Source organism: Triturus cristatus, chromosome 3_1, assembly GCF_964204655.1.
Source record: "Triturus cristatus chromosome 3_1, aTriCri1.1, whole genome shotgun sequence".
Classification (NCBI taxonomy): Eukaryota; Metazoa; Chordata; class Amphibia; order Caudata; family Salamandridae; genus Triturus; species Triturus cristatus.
The window spans coordinates 58,126,258-58,133,871 of record NC_140583.1 but is presented as its reverse complement, the minus strand read 5'-3'; positions in this window follow the sequence as shown (position 1 = coordinate 58,133,871).

Here is a 7,614-nt window from a genome sequence, read left to right as displayed (position 1 = left end):
GATCTTCCTTCCTTGGCCCTGGGTGTTCTCAGTGTTTTCCCTTTCAGTGCCTGCTCCACCTCGTACTTCCTTGCTGTACAAGTCCCAGCCCTCGCTATCTCTATCATTATACTATCCCTGTATTTTCCTGCTCCCCCCATGCTTTTTGCCGGGTCCATACTTAAGCGCTTTGATAAACTGAACTCACTTTGTAGCGCCCAACCCTGCGTTTTCTTCCTGCATCTGTTTGCCCTCTCATAATATGGCATCTCTGTCTTGTCCCTGTATAACGTCAATGTCCTTACTCGTTATATCCTGTCCACTTCTAGTACCCAATTCCTTTCCTCCTGTCCGTAGCCTCCGGTCTGACATAGACGTGGTGATCAACACTGACATGTAGTATTGTAGTCCTTCTTTTGTGGCCACAGTACCTACCAATTGTAGTCCAAGTAATAAATGCCCACATTTTTTCCGTCTAAAAAACATATGGTACCTCTGCTTTATTTCAACACTTTTCGTGCATTTATAAACTTGGGTGGCTCCTTACATTTACTAGCTCACACGAGTACGACATTAATCACAATAAAAATCCAGGGCGATAAATGTGCACGGTTGCCTACAGATAGGCTTGTAATTCAACGGGGGACGTACAGGATGAGTAAGAGGGCATTTTCCTGCTTCTTCTCTATGCGGCATTTAATTTACCTACACCTAACATGGCCGCTCACAAGAAGCAATCTAGTGGGCGCTGTCTAGTGGTTGGCGATAGTTGCAGTGTTCACTTGCTACCATTGCTGCTGCGGCGAGTCCCTGTGTTTCTAGCTGCTGGTAAAGTGTTGTCCCGTCTGCCGGTCCACGCGTCACTCTTGCTGCCACCCCAACGAACCTACAGCTCACGAACTGCGAGTGTAGAGCAACTGTTCACGCAGGGTGCACTGCGGAGGCACCTTGAGGAAATAGAGAAGGATGAAGGTAGAGGAGCTCGTCCGCAGAGGCCACTGCTGCTGCCCTTGCTCCAGAGGCTTCGACTGAAGAAAGCAGAAGTACAGGAGACGCAATCATTGACCCTAGGTGAGCATGTACTAGGCTTAAGTCAGAAGATCACCTAGCGTCTAGCATGTCACGTCTTAGGCTGTTTTGGCTTCTTAATCAGTAGCACGTTGCATTCTGGGAATTACAGTTTCACTTTTAATAGTGAAACTTGCGAAGAGCTGCTGTTGTCTACAAAGCCATGGCTGCCTCAAGGTGTTAAACATGATGTGTACATTTAGGTTTTGCAACAATTAAATGGACATATTTATAGGATATACTCGCCACGTAAGAATATAATAGATCGTAATAATAGTACACAGACCTACAAGCTTTTTTATTTACTTTCTTGAAGGTTTTTTTTTTAAGCACTCCAATCCTTCCAGATAGGTGGCTTGAACAGGGCACAATAGGTGTGATGGGAATAGCAAGTGTAGAAGTGAGAGAGTTGATCATACACTGCTTTCAAAAGTGCCAACTGGTATGAAAAGGAAGAGTTTTGAATGCTTTTAATACTGAAAAATTCATAGCTCGAGTGGTAGGGGGGTGGGGGGGGGGGGGGGTACTTCCTTTATGCTTCCAACGAGTTGAATTGGAGAGAGTCAGCCGGCCAATACTGTACGTGACTTATAATTTGCTAGAACATAATTATAATTATAGGCATTCTTCATTTAGCGCAACTAGGATGCACCGGGCTTCATCGATGAACTGCTGCAGGAAACTGCATGTTTATCTTGGGTCTACGAGCTTTCCACATGCATGTGTCTTTATATTTTTGAGAAATTCAACAAAGGTGCAGCATCAGGAGTGATCTCTCTGTATAAATGTGTAATCTTCTGCTCTCTGTAGGGAAACGGGAGGATGCCTTACTATAACAAGCATTGGCATAGCCAATAGGTCTCGCTTTTGGGACCTTATAAGTATTTAGTTATGCAGCACAATATCCTTGGTGCAAAAACATCAGCTGTTGCATGTCTAAACCTTGTACCTTATAAGTGTTTAGCCATGAAACAGCTGATGTTGTTTCACCAAGGATATTGTGCTGCATAACTAAATACTTATAAGGACCCAAAAGCGAGACCTATTGGCAATGCCAATGCTTGTTTGCCTCTTCCAAGGGGTCCCTTTAGCACACACACCCAGTGCACCTCCTGGTGGTCTCTTTGTCTCTGCACCCGTGTTTGTAATATGGTATGATTGCCACGCCCCATGCACATTTGAGACTGCCTATTTGAGACCAGGCCGGCTACATGTGTATTTCTGAAGGGGCTATATAAGTCTCTCAGCCCCTTCTGTAATATCAAAGTTGCCCAGGTTCGCAGAAGTCAGGCAACCACTCTTATTGCACCCCTGGGCACTTAGCGGTGCGCAAAAACATCTGGCAATCTGCAGTGGGCTACATGTGGGAGCGCCCATATATAACAATAGGAAAATACATGCTGACGAAGACTCGTAAGCTAGAAGGCTGCCATGAATATTTGATATTTAACAAGGAGTGGCTCAAGTATGGCCTTCAATACACTACGAACGGATTACTGGATCTCCGATGGAAGCAGTATCCGCTGTCTCTGTGCTTGAAGAGTGCCTCTGTCCCCCATGCTACAAGAGCTGCAGATGCTGAGTCTTTCAGAGAAGGGCGCCAGTAAACCATCTGGAAGGCAGGTGAGAGGAGGATGCCGTGAACAGTGTTCGGAGTAAGAATGAAGTGAGATTCTCTTACACCATGAGTAAGGCCTCGGGCAAGCACACTTAGAATTCAAGCTGCAATAAAATCCTTCATGGATGGCAGAGGTCTGCAGGCAGATTGCATTGAGCAATGCTTAGTGCCAGCACACTCTGTAGGAAATGCAAATTAAGTGAATGTGGCATTGTTCACATAGATTGGTCTGGCCCCATCTAAAGTAGCATCTGTCCCATGTCTGGCATTCGATGGAAAGGTACGGGGGGAAAGGAAGGTGGTACCCTCTTATTTTGTCATAAATATCACACCCATTGGACTTAATATAAAATGTACACCCAATGGGACTATATTTTTGGAAATGTTGTTAAGGACACAATATTTATGTCGGATGATATTCTTGTAGGCTGTATTCTGACAAACAACTTTCCTGTGACAATCATTTTTAGCCCTCTGCCCGACTGGCCATATAGCATGACCTTTTGCATGTGGCTCGATATCGACGAGGTCTCCGCAATTGACACTTGTCCAACCTCCCATAATGTACCCACCCCTTCCCACCTTGGATGGGCACAAAACAGGTTTACACATCTTTTGGGTTAGCGGTCATGAACTCCGACTGTAGTTTATTAGAAAACACCAAACATTTGCAGAAAACACCCAACGTTTCCCATGATTGTACGCAGTAACCCTTCATACTTGCAGCTATTTTTACATGTGTGGAATGGCTAGCCTCAACAGAGACACGAATACATCAGATTTCCGAACCATATTTAGATTTGTTCCTGTGGATCCACAATTCAGCCCTACGAGTGAGATAATGACGGGTCCCAGTGGTGTCTCGCGCTCCAGACCATTCCTTTCGCCATTGTGCTGCGGCAAACATTTTCAGCCCTCTGTCTGATTGGCCACACAGCATGATATTTGTATGTTCCACAAACGAGAAATCTTGTAAGACATGAATCTCCGAGTCCCTTGTGTTTGGGGGAGATTTGTATATTTACAATGGAGGTGGCGGAGTGAGGCAATAGCCTTTCTGGCTAAACGTCGCGCTTCGCCACTTCAAAAATGCAAAGCTGTACCATCTTTACAAGAATATGGTGCAGCCCCCTGCACTGGTGCTACCCTAAGCAGCCTAGCGCCATCACAGGCCCCCTTGCACGACAGTGCAAGGGTGTCTGCGTGCAGGGGCAGATTGAGTATGTGCTGGAAGATTCCCTTCCTGCACATAAACAATCTTGAAATGCAGTTTTGTAACTTCTCTGCGTGCTGCTTAATGCAGTTCACATAGAAGCTGGAAAACAGCATTTGTTTGCAAAGATTGTTTATGTGCAGGAAGGGAGACCTGTTTCATGTGTGCTGCACAACGCAGCACACATGAGAATAGCAAAAACAAGGAGAAATGAAACATTTCTCCTCATTGCACCAGGGAACGACCAGGTTTTCCCTGGCCTTAATTCTGGCACTACCTCCTATTTAGGTCTCCCTTGTAAATAGGGGGCAGCGTCAAAATCAATGGGTGTTGCTGTGGAACGCCCACAGCAACACCCACTGCCCTCCCCTTTCACGCTAAGCATAGCGGTAAAGGAGTCCTTATCGCCACCTTGTAAACAATGCAAAGCCCCTATCATCACAGGAACGTCGTCAAAAGTGACTTGTAAATATGAATGAATGAATCTGAGTTTTATATAGCGCATAGTTACCCTAGGGCATCCCAGCGCTTGTCCAGGACGACAAACGTATAGAGCAAGCAGGATCAGCGAAGTCAGACAGGGAAAAGGTGAGTTTTAAGAAGTTTACGGAACCGCAAGATACACATCTCAGAGCGCAAACTCAAAGGAAGTCCGTTTCACAGCATGGCAATATTGACCGAAAATCTTCGCCCTCCAGTCCGCGCCCTTTTCACCCTGGGGACCTGGAGCAGAAGTTTCTGGTCGGAACGCAAGGCCCTATTAGCCTTGTAAGGCACAGCTAAATTCCCCAGGATCGGGGGTCCCCCCCCCCCCCCCTGAAGAATTTTATGCGCGGTGCAAAGAACCTTGAATTTCACCCTTTCCCGTACCGGAAGCCAATGCAAGGCCCTCAATGCCGGCTTGGCTGACTGCATCCTTGATGTATTCATAAGCAGCCTAGCAGCGGCATTTTGAACCTGCTGAAGTTTCTTCAGCGTAGCTTCAGGGGCACCTAAAAAAATGGAATTGCTGTAATCTAATCTAGATACAATAAGACCCTGAATAAGTAGCTTCCTAGATGTCCAGGGAAGCAGGGGGAGGACTTTACGAGCTGAGCGGAGAAGGCCGAAGCATACTCCAGCTGTTTTTCTCGCCTGGGTCCTAAAAGAAAGATCTTGTTCCAGCCAGATCCCCAGACTTTTGATCTCCTCCTTAGGGCTCGGAAAGGTTCCCAAACAGCTAGGCCAGCCCGACGAAAGGAGAGAGGGACTTTTATGTCCTAACAACATTAATTCGGTCTTAGAACCGTTCAGCTTTAAAGCTGACTCGCACATCCAAGTGTGGACTTTGGACATACAAGAGTGCAGCGAATCTGGATTATTAACCAGTTGGGATAAGGCGACCACCAGTTGCGTATCGTCGGCATAACTGACGATTTTAATACCAAATGGAGCCATCACATCCTCCAGGGGGGCCATATATACATTAAACAATGTAGGGCTGAGGGAAGAGCCCTGTGGCACACCACACTGAAGGGGGATGGACACCGAACGTTCATTGTCTTCCCAAACCTGGTACGTCCGTTCACAAAGAAATGACGTAAGCCACTTCAGAGCCACACCTATCACCCCCATATCTGACAGTCGTCGGATCAACACTTGATGGTTCACCGTGTCGAAGGCCGCACTCAGGTCCAGGAGGATCACAGCCACTGACCCTCCCGAATCCAAGATGCTCCTAGCTTCCTCGACGACTGCCAGGAGAGCTGTATCGGTGCCCTGCCCTGGCCTAAATCCAGTTTGGGAATCACGCAACAGGCCGTTGGACTCCAAAAAGTGTGACAGCTGCCGGTTCACCAGCCTTTCCGCAATCTTGCCAAGTCCAGGAAGCAGGGATATAGGCCTGAAGTTAGCCAAATCAGATGGATCTAGGTTTGGCTTCTTCAGAAGAGCCTTTACCACTGCTCTTTTCCAGCTCGGTGGCACCAGTCCCTGGACAAAGGATGCATTAATAAGGTCCGTAGCCGGAGCCGCAATAGTGGTTGCTACCTGCTTCAGGAATCTCATAGGGACAGGTTCCCTAGGGGAGCCACTTTTCAAAGAACCCAATTCCCTGAGGACTTCGTCCACTGAGACTAACCCAAAGGTATCCAGCTCTACAAGAACACCCCGAGATTGACTACTAGTATCTGTACTCTGGACAACCTGGGGCAGGGCACTGATAATGTTCTCTATTTTCATATTGAAATAGTTCGCCAACTCCTTGCATTTCTCGCCTGGGTTGTCATGGGTTACCGGGGGCTCAGGAACTTTAAGAAGTTCCTTTACCACTTTGAAAGTCTCCCTAGAGGAGTTAGAGGAGCTTTTTATTCTCTCCTCAAAAAATTGCGCCTTGGCCCGACGCAGAGCAGATTCATACACCCTGATTGCCGAGCGATACTCCTCTCGTCTAGCTTCCACCCCTTCTTTTCTCCATGCCCTCTCCAACTTCTTACAACCCTTCCTAAGAGATCTCAACTCAGGAGTATACCAAGGAGCAGAGCCCATCCTCTTCTCCCTTTTTAACACTCTCTTTTTAGGGAGAATAACATCAAGAGAGCTGGTCAACCACTGATTGAAGTTTGCATCTGCAATTACTGGGTCCGAGACTGGTGAAGGACACATCCCTTCAAGAATAGTACTCCACTTGTCCACCGAAAGCCTAGACCAAGCTCTCTCCAACGTATGAACCTTAGGGAGGAGGGTGGCCATTATTTCAACCTGCCAGGTAACAGGAACCAAAAAATGGTCTGACCACGGGAGAGGACAAGGGGGCAAAGACCTCAGATGGGGCATATTCGAAAAAATGGGATCCAACAAATGCCCCTTATTGTGCGTGGCACCCGCATTAATTAGACTCAACTCATAGCCTTTAAAATCAAACAGCAAATCTACAGCAATAGGATCCGCCGGGTCATTGAAGTGGAGATTAAAGTCTCCTAACGCCATAAAATTGGCCGTAGAAGAGGCCAAAAGCATAGCTGTTTCCATCAGCGAACTGACGAACTTGCCCACACAGCCTGGAGGGCGGTAGACCAATAGTCCTGACACCGACACCGTGGGTGAAATCCGTAGGGAGAACTGACAGCTTTCACAGTCTAGCACCCCACCAGGCTGAGCCCTACATACAAAAGCGTCTCTATATATGATGGCGATGCCGCCCCCTCTCCCCACCGGCCTGTCCAGATGGTAAATGAGGAAGCCCGGGGGGAGGGATCGAACTATGTCAGCCCCTGAGCAAGATGTAGTCCACGTTTCCGTGAGAAACAAAATATCTAGCTCGTGATCTTGTATGAGGAAATTGATTTCTAGTGAGTGGCTGGGAAGAGACCTACAATTCAACAGAGCCATACACAAAGCGTTCCTCCCCTTCGCTGGCTGGGTCAACTGACAAATCCCACAGCCAGAAAATAGTTTAGCACCTTTGTAAATGTACTTACAAGGTGTGTCTTTCAGGGGACGTAATGACAAAATGTCCTCTCGGGAGTAAACTTTCCTTAATTCGGGCAGTTTGGCCACGGGTCCCGGCCCTAAGCCCGGCTGGGCCCGGACGGGCACAGACGGGCTGGACTCTGGCGTGACTCCGGCGGGGATCCGGCGTACCCGCTGCGCGTATCCGCTGCGCGTCTGCATGACCTCCTTAAAAGAGGTCAAGCGTCCTTGTGACGCTCCTCCGTCCAATCAAATAGCGCCGCCAGGCGTCCTACACCCCTCCAAT